This window comes from Triturus cristatus, chromosome 5_1 (assembly GCF_964204655.1).
Source record: "Triturus cristatus chromosome 5_1, aTriCri1.1, whole genome shotgun sequence".
Taxonomy (NCBI): Eukaryota; Metazoa; Chordata; class Amphibia; order Caudata; family Salamandridae; genus Triturus; species Triturus cristatus.
Window position 1 is genome coordinate 38,046,061 of NC_140587.1, and position 8,975 is coordinate 38,055,035.

An 8,975-nucleotide genomic window follows, 5' to 3' on the forward strand; every position below is an offset into this window, starting at 1 on the left:
CGAGGTTACTTGAGATGGAATAGATTAGGATCATTTGAGCTAAGGAACTAGTCGTACAAAAGCTCAGACTATCAAGATAGGAAGCTAACAGAGGCTCACAATTCTATTAAATCACTCTTATCTTTGTTCCCAAACTGCGCAGAAAAAAAGTTATTACTTGTGTAGGGAAGTCATTGGTATATACATACCCAAGGTTAGTTCTGTAGAGCGTTCACTTCAGGAAGTGTGGATGTGGGCATATGAACTAATGTCCTCATAGTTTACAAAGGAGGTCGGCCTTATATGCAACATAGATGGCAGGTTTGAATGATACAGTGTTGTACCAATTACACAAAAATTTCTGTTGTTCATCGATGGAATTGGTTCCATGGGATCTCATCGTTAAGTCCCAGGATGTGTGTTCCCAAGAGGGAGAGGTTGGAATGGCTATCAGGGACCACCTCAATATCCCCCCTTTATGTACGGACCTCAACCGATGATGGGGGGGACCGTTCCCCCATTGGATACCACCCCCACAGGAATATGATTATAACTATCAACCTCCACCGCCTTTTTTAGGGGCACGTCAAGGACCACGAAGAGGCCGGAACAGAGGAACTTACAACGTCCATTGGTCCACACCAGAAGTCGAAACCCCTCGAGTATCAACCAGGAGCATGACCAGCAGCACGCCATCACTACCATCGACCAGCCGGAAGTGAGCTTAGTGGTGAATTTGACCAACCTGACATTAACATCAACCCAGAAAAAGGTCCTAGAAAAGGGACTGGGTTTTGTGCCCACGAATCGGTTTGATAAATTCAAAGCCTGCTCGGAAATGACCGAATTTATTCGGAAATTGAAATTGAAGGCATTCTTCAAAGACCAACCCATGGAGATGGATGGTAATGACACAGGATTACGTAACAAATCCACCTTCGTTCCTCCTGACTCTTCACTCCCAGTTGAACTCCTGGCCTTTGAGAAGGCAGTGATGGGAGAAATCCAGGGCTTTACAACTAATAACTATACAACCTTCCAGAATACATCAAAGGAAGAGAAAGAGGCAATACATAAACTGTCTATGAATCAAGATATCGTAATTAAACCTGCGGATAAGGGAGGAGCCATTGTACTTCAGTCAGCAGAAAATTACGACAATGAATGCAGAAAACTTCTAGAAGACCATAGGAACTATAGCATCCTGCATGATGACCCCACATAATCCATTAGGGTTAGAATTACATCTATGGTGGAAGAGGCAGTGACCCACAACTGGGTATCTAAAAAAGAGGCGGAATTCCTGATCAACAAATGCCCGAGGATCCCCTATTTCTATACTATACCAAAGATCCACAAAAATCTTGATCACCCCCCAGGACGACCTATAGTTTCCGGAATCAATTCTCTCTTGGAACCTCTCTCAAAGTTTGCGGACGCATTCCTTCGTCCTTTGGTGCAGGCGACTAGTACCTACTTGCGCGACACCAAGGCAGTGTTACAACTACTGAAGGATATCGAGTTCGACCCCACTAAGAATCTCCTCATGGGACTTGATGTGGAAAGTCTGTACACAAGTCTCCCTCACGATGAGACCATGGCCATCATCGAGGAAGTCCTTTTCACTATGAGTTGGGACTACCAGACACCTCGTAGTGTAGTGTTGGAATGTATCTCACTGGCACTCACCCAAAATTTTTTTATGTACGCCAACACTTTCTATGAACAACGACACGGTACCAGCATGGGAAGCACATTTGCTCCAAGTCTGGCAGGCCTCTATGTCCACCACCTGGAAGCAAACAAGATTCTGAATAACATCAACCCTTTCCTGCACCACATCAAGGTTTGGAAGAGATACATAGATGATGTTCTGGTAATATGGGAAGGTGACAATGTCTCAGCCGAATCTTTCTTAGTATGGCTCAACCAACAGAACACTTTTCTCAAATTCACACACACAATATCTGATGAGAACTTGGTGTTTCTAGATTTGAACATCTACCCGGAAGATGGTACACTGAAGACAACTACACACTTTAAAGTAACGGCCAAAAACTGTCTATTATTTAACAGCTTTCACCCCCGACATCTGAGGGAGAATCTACCTTACGGACAATTCCTCCGCTTGCGGAGGAACTGTACCGAACTACGAGATTTCAAGCAACAGGCCACTGATTTACGTAGCAAGTTAATACAAGGCAACTACCCTGGAAAAATAGTTGACAAAGCATTGAAGAGGGCAAAAAACAACAATAGGGAAGCCCTCTTGGAAGACAGGGTGGGAACAACTACTGAAGAAAGGCCTATATGTGTTACCACGTACAACACTCACTCCAACCAGATCACAAAAATAGTGAATAAACACTGGCGCCTCCTGAATAGTTGCGATCTCAACATCGCGAAACCAATGTTCGCGCACAGGAGGGGTAAAAACTTGAGAGATATGCTCGTCTGGACAAGACCAAGGCGAATACAGAGGACCGTATCTGAATGCACACTACCTCCTGTACAGGGACATTACCCATGTGGTAATTGCAGTACATGCCATCTTACAAACAAGAGTACACACATCAAGTTCAGGAATGGTAGCGAATGGGACCAGAGGAGTTTCACCAATTGTAACAGCAAAAATGTAGTATACCTAATCACCTGCCCCTGTGGGTTAGAATATGTAGGTATGACTACTAGACCGGTAAAAATACGCATTGGGGAACATAGAAGTAACATCAGATGTGGGAGAAGCACGACAAAGATGTCCAACCACTACCTAACTACAACACACGGAGTGGAAGATTTAAAATGGACAGTCATAGAGCGACTGGAAGAAGAAAACGGCCTCTTCGAGAAGGAACAACGTTGGGAGTTCCGCTTGGGAACACACATCCTGGGACTTAACGATGAGATCCCATGGAACCAATTCCATCGATGAATAACAGAAATTTTTGTGTAATTGGTACAACACTGTATCATTCAAACCTGCCATCTATGTTGCATATAAGGCCGACCTCCTTTGTAAACTATGAGGACATTAGTTCATATGCCCACATCCACACTTCCTGAAGTGAACGCTCTACAGAACTAACCTTGGGTATGTATATACCAATGACTTCCCTACACAAGTAATAACTTTTTTTCTGCGCAGTTTGGGAACAAAGACAAGAGTGATTTAATAGAATTGTGAGCCTCTGTTAGCTTCCTATCTTGATAGTCTGAGCTTTTGTACGACTAGTTCCTTAGCTCAAATGATCCTAATCTATTCCATCTCAAGTAACCTCGGGAATACATGCACCTTAATCCTGTTACTCTATTCTGGCGCAACCTTGAATACCAGCAAACCCCCCTCTTATGGAGCAAGCTATCCTCTTTTATTTCCCTGAAAATAACAAAAAAAAACACCTAGAAAAATATATTTTTTTAAATTTTTTTATTTTGATTCCATTCACGAATCAGGTAATTTGTATAGATCATGTTGCAAGGCTCTAGCGTTTTCACTCCACCTCCCTCTTCCCCTTATGGGCTGAACCACGTATTTTCCAAATTCATGTTTAGCGCTACGTACTAGACCTATAATAGATCCTCCTGAGTCTGGTGTCTTTCACTTTACTCGCCGATAGCACATCGACAAAACCAAAGGATTCCCGGTTCTGTCGTGCATGCTTACAGTCATTGGGGTGACAACAAACCTTTATTTCCCTTCCATTTTCTGATCGTCCTATATATGATTACGGCACCCTCCCGTAATGGGCTGTTTCCGTATGTTTACTTTATTTACTTCCCACACGCGAAGCCGGACACTTCCGGTTCCGGGTCATCCCTGGCAGAACGAGCGTAACCCTGCCTGCAAGCTCCACTAATTTGCTTTCGCGCCATTATCAATTAACTATACCGGTTCATTACGGTATTTAAACGGACCTTCACCACTGACTCATTTGTCCTACGGAGCCACACGGTGAGGTCGTATTGAGGAGGGCAGTGAACCCGGGAGTTGTAAGTACGGCACAGCCGAGATAGAAAACCTCGTAACCAGGGGAACTTTGGCTTACCACTTTTGATCTACTTCAGAGGCATGTACTTTATTCAATTTCTTTTCTCAGATAGCCTATCAAGCACTCCTACGACCCGTGCATCAGGCTCATGACGCTGTAGACATTACAGGAATCAAGTATGTCTACCTCCTTTGTCCTACCACGAACTAATAGCCATCATAGAGATATTGGACATGAATTGGTGTATTGTTCTAGATTTTTTAGAGTGTGTGCTTTATGTTTCATGTGTGTTTTTGTTGTGTATGTCGGCTGTCAATGTACTACTGCTTGCCCCACGACGCACTGAGACACGTCACGCAAGCTGATTAATGATAAAAGTAGATTATTTTATCACTTTTTTTCAGGTCACTGAATGCTCACGATGGAATATACATCTAAGCAGAGGACAAATGTCTTTATTCTTTCCCCTTTTATGTGTTTCTTTCCAGGTATATTGGCCGTGAAGACCCATTGAGGCATATACATTATTTATAAGATCATTTTTTCTTTTCACACGACAATTTTTTCACGTTATTACACAGCACTGTGAGTTTAGGGAGGGATCTTAATGGTCCTGAAGAAGAAGCTTGGGGAGCTTCGAAACATGCCGGCAGACATAGGAGGCACAGCTCATTGAGGCATATATACCTCCTCCCCCCATTTTTTATCAATACCAGCTCATAGGTATATTAAAGTCTTCTAGACCGACGAGCCAGGTATTTTTTATCTCACTTTTTCCATTCACTTCCGACCCTTCCTCTCACACCCTACAAAACACATAGTTGTCTCACAATAACAGTGCTCCCACGTACACGTAGGTCGTAGCACGCCCCGTCCCGTAGAGGGGCGGGAAGACCCCTATGATGAAGCATGACACCAAGGGCCCTTTTGGTGTGTGAGGGGTATTTTAACAACTAATGTGTACTTTCCACCATTGTGGGGATCTACACTTTATCTGGGGAAATTTTGACAAACATATACATCTGAGGGTGGATCACTATGTTTATTGATTGAACCTTGGGAGGACGTATCCACCTCCACCACTCAGGCTGAGTGGTACCTCTCTACTCCCCCACTTTGGTTTTCTTACTCCCTTTTTTATGGCAACCTATCTTAAGCTATATCTAATGTTAACTTGTTTTTCATATAGCGCTCCATACTGCTTTATTACCGTTTGAGCGCTGTGAATAATGGAGTGCTATTGCCCAATGCATTTGTTCTCCCAATTACCAAACTAAGACGGATGGGTGGTCCTTGATGTGGCTGGAACTTGTGACCCAAAGAAACTCGTGTTTTAGCAGCGAACTTAACCCAGTGTGCCATCCACGTTATGTTGGCAGCGTATCAGTTTTGAGCGAGTAAATCAATGTAGTTTTAAAAATAACTTACACCGATATCTTCTTTTCCAAGATTGCCCTTCTGTTTAATTGGAGTGCGGACATTTAAACTTTCAGAATCGTTGTGTCATTTATCAGGCTTGTATTTTCGATTCATATTGCACTAAAACCTAAATCAATGGTATTCAAGAGCTCAGCTATCATACTGACGTATGCCATTCCAGCTCCTCTCTGCTGACCACATTTCTTTTACTTTTTATTATTTTCGTTTATGATACTTCAGATTTTAGCGAAAATCCAATCGTAGGCCTGTACATTTTAGAATTTTTAGGTGTCCTTCTAAATTTGAACAATCCTCTCCACCTGGCTCGAAATGTGAAGCTTAAAGTGTCAGAAACACAAAGTATCCAAGGATCATGCCTACTGCCTTAAACTGCTCCAGCGTGAATGTGAAAACTTACCTTGCACAAACACTGCACACGAAAATAAGCAAAAGTTATACTCCCACCGGAGCCAAGTTCAGCAGCGTGTGTGCTCCTCATCACTGGATCAGAACTCTGCAACATCTCACAAACTCACTTTCACTGTCTCTTTCACTACCTCTCTCTATCTCACTACATCACAACACCACTCTGCTTACATCTCACTACCTCACAACATCCCTCTCCCTCACTACATCACTGTTTCACTACCTCACTCTTTCTCACTACATAACTCTCTCTACCTCACTACTCCACTCTATCTCACTACCTCACAACTTCTCTCTCTCAAAACATCACTACCTCACTCTCTAGCTCACAACCTCACAACTTCACTCTCTCACTCACTACCTCAATCACTCTCTATCTCACTACCTCACTCTATCTCACTAACTCACTTTCACTACCTCTCTATCTCACTACATCACAACATCACTCTATGCTTATATATCACTACCTCACAACATCCCTCTCCCTCACTACCTCACTCTTTCACTACCTCACTCTCTCACTACCTCACTCTCTATCTACCTCACTCTCTATCTACCTCACTCTCTATCTACCTCACTCTCTCTCACTACCTCACTCTCTCTCTCTCTCTATCTATCTCACTACCTCACTCTGCTAATGCAATAGGTATCACATATGCAAAAAAAAGCTAATGCCAATAGAAATGACAATACCATTTATTTAGGGATACAGAAAAAATAAAAAAATAATGAGCAATACCAATAGCTCTACCTATAATATTGCCGAGACCATTGCATTGTAAATGCTTGTTTATATTTACCTGACTCCACTGGCAGCTCTCATTGCTAGGAGGGGGATCAAGTTGATAACCTATGCGGATGACACACAGCTGGGTTTTTTCTTTTAAAGATCACTATGTTGCAGCTTTTGAGTCTTTCAGAGACTGTCTTAAAGACATAGCACTCTAGATGAACGCAAACTTCTTAAAACTCAACACAGATGAAACGGAGGTCTTATTTTTTAACCAAGCCTCCCCTCCACCCGCAGGCCTATGGTGGCCTGGAGAACTTGGCGCCCCCTCCTGAACCCAAGGACTCGGTCAAAAACCTGGGAGTCAGGTGGGACAAAGACCTGACACTTTTGGCCCAAGTCCGACAAGTCTCTGCTGCCTGTTTTGGAAAGATGAGAACCATCAGAAAATTCCTGGACTTCCTGCCGGAAGAAAGCAGAAGGATCACTGCTCATGCCCTTGTGAGCTCTCACATTGACTACACTAATGGTCTCTACCGAGGCTTTCCCAGGTATCTGATCAGAAGCTTGCAAATGGTGCAGAACGCTGCAACGAGGCTTGTTCGCAAGGTCCCACTGCACCATCACATCTCCCCGCACCTCAAACAACTCCATTGGCTCCCAGTCACCAGGAGGATTGAATACAAGGCCCTAACAATTGCATTTCGTGCCATCCAAGGCAGGGGCCCAAGCTACCCGAGGAAGAGACTTCGCCCATACCAACAAGCGCGGTTCTTAAGATCCAATCACCGTCGCTACCTCACTGTTCCCGGCTTCTCCAAAGCAAGGCAGGGGGGTAGGTTGTGCGCAGTGACGACTACCAAACTGTGGAATGACATGCCTCCCCATTTACGCATGGTAAACTCAGTGCAACAAAGGGAGGACTAGGTGCTAGAAGGATAGATGGGGCACAGCTGTTCCCAGGAAAACTTACATTTCAAAGGGATATTTCTAGTACACTCACAAAAAACTTGACACCAGGTTTTTATCACCCTAGACCTCTTCAAGTCTGGGCAGGAGAATGGGACAAAATTCCAGAATCAGATGCAGAAAGACCTACTAGCCTCTTCCACTTCAAATGCTAAAACCAGGTATAAATATTGAACCCTCAGACCCACTATTCAGTTTACTGCCTTGCTGCTTGAACCCAGGCCTACCAGAGAGACTCCAAGGGCTAATTGGTTGGCCTCCTGTTCTGAGCTACAGGGACACAACAACCTCCAGCAACCTTGCACCGGAACCTGGACCGTGCCTGAAGTGAGACCTGACCCCCTAAGTGGTCTCCAACCAGTCCTGGATCCTTGGAAGTGGTGCTAAAGGTGCTGTACCAACGTAACCCTAAATAGAGGGACTTACAAAATTTTCCACCAAAAAGTGGTCTGAGACCGGCACCTACCTGCTTGCCGACCAGTTCGAGGTACATCACCTGTCGGCCCGATTTTGCGGTAGCTCCAGCTACGTTTTTTCTGCAACAGCAAATCCTGTTCAGCTGCCCCTCTCAGAAGGGGTATCTGGTCTTATGAAGCCCTCGTCAGCTACAGCCTGAAGCTTCATCAATCTAGAGATTAACGACTTCTGAAAAAAAGGACCAAGTCAGAACGTAGAAATCTTCACCGTGACTTTGTCAAGCTGCTCCCTGGTGACGATGTGGAACATGGCACCTTGCAGTACACCACCTGCCTTAACCCGCTGAACTTTGCTGTCTCAGCAACTTTTTCTTCAAATATCTTCTAGATATGAAGGTAAGCCGGGACCGGGCCCAATCCACTACATGTAGCCCAACGGTGCTCCATCGCCCTGGTCTTGTGCTTCTAGACACCAGTCATGGGCGCGTAGTACTTTTTGGTGCTATTTTCCACCTTAAAATTTAAAAATTCATAACTCCGGTTCTACTGCTTCAATTTACTTTAAACGTTATTCTATTTATTGTGTGGGATTTTTCCTGCGTTGTTTTTCCACTTGATTACTGTTTGCGTGCTGCATAAATACCCAACACAGTGCATCTAAGTTAAGCCGGACAGCTTTTTTACCACGCTACCAGAGGGTAAAGCACAGCAGTCTGTGTCCTTTTGTGGTTCACCTGACAAGGATTGTGGTTGTTGCTTGAGAAGGGTTAACACCTCACTCAAGCAAAAAAGAAAAAACGTTCTTACATGTGGAATCTAGATATCCCAGAGTACACACTTCTGCCCACTCCCAACATGGCTGGACCGTTCTATGTGTGGAGCTCTCTAGCCCATCCCATAGGTGTGGCTACCTGGAGGCTACAGTCCCCCTGAAAAACCAGTTTGACAAAGGCTTTTCCCTCTGTGCCCGAGAATAAAGCTTGTCTGTCTAAACAAAAGTGCACCCCTTCCTAATTTGGTGGCAGAATGAGAGAAACGAGGGATCGC

At 44.3% G+C, this 8,975-nt stretch overlaps 1 protein-coding gene across 1 annotated transcript in view; it reads right to left on the bottom strand.

Annotated features, from left to right (window-relative positions):
• Nucleotides 1-8,975, bottom strand: part of LOC146830088 (uncharacterized) — a 150,058-nt gene that overhangs the window by 113,435 nt on the left and 27,648 nt on the right. The window lies entirely within an intron of this gene.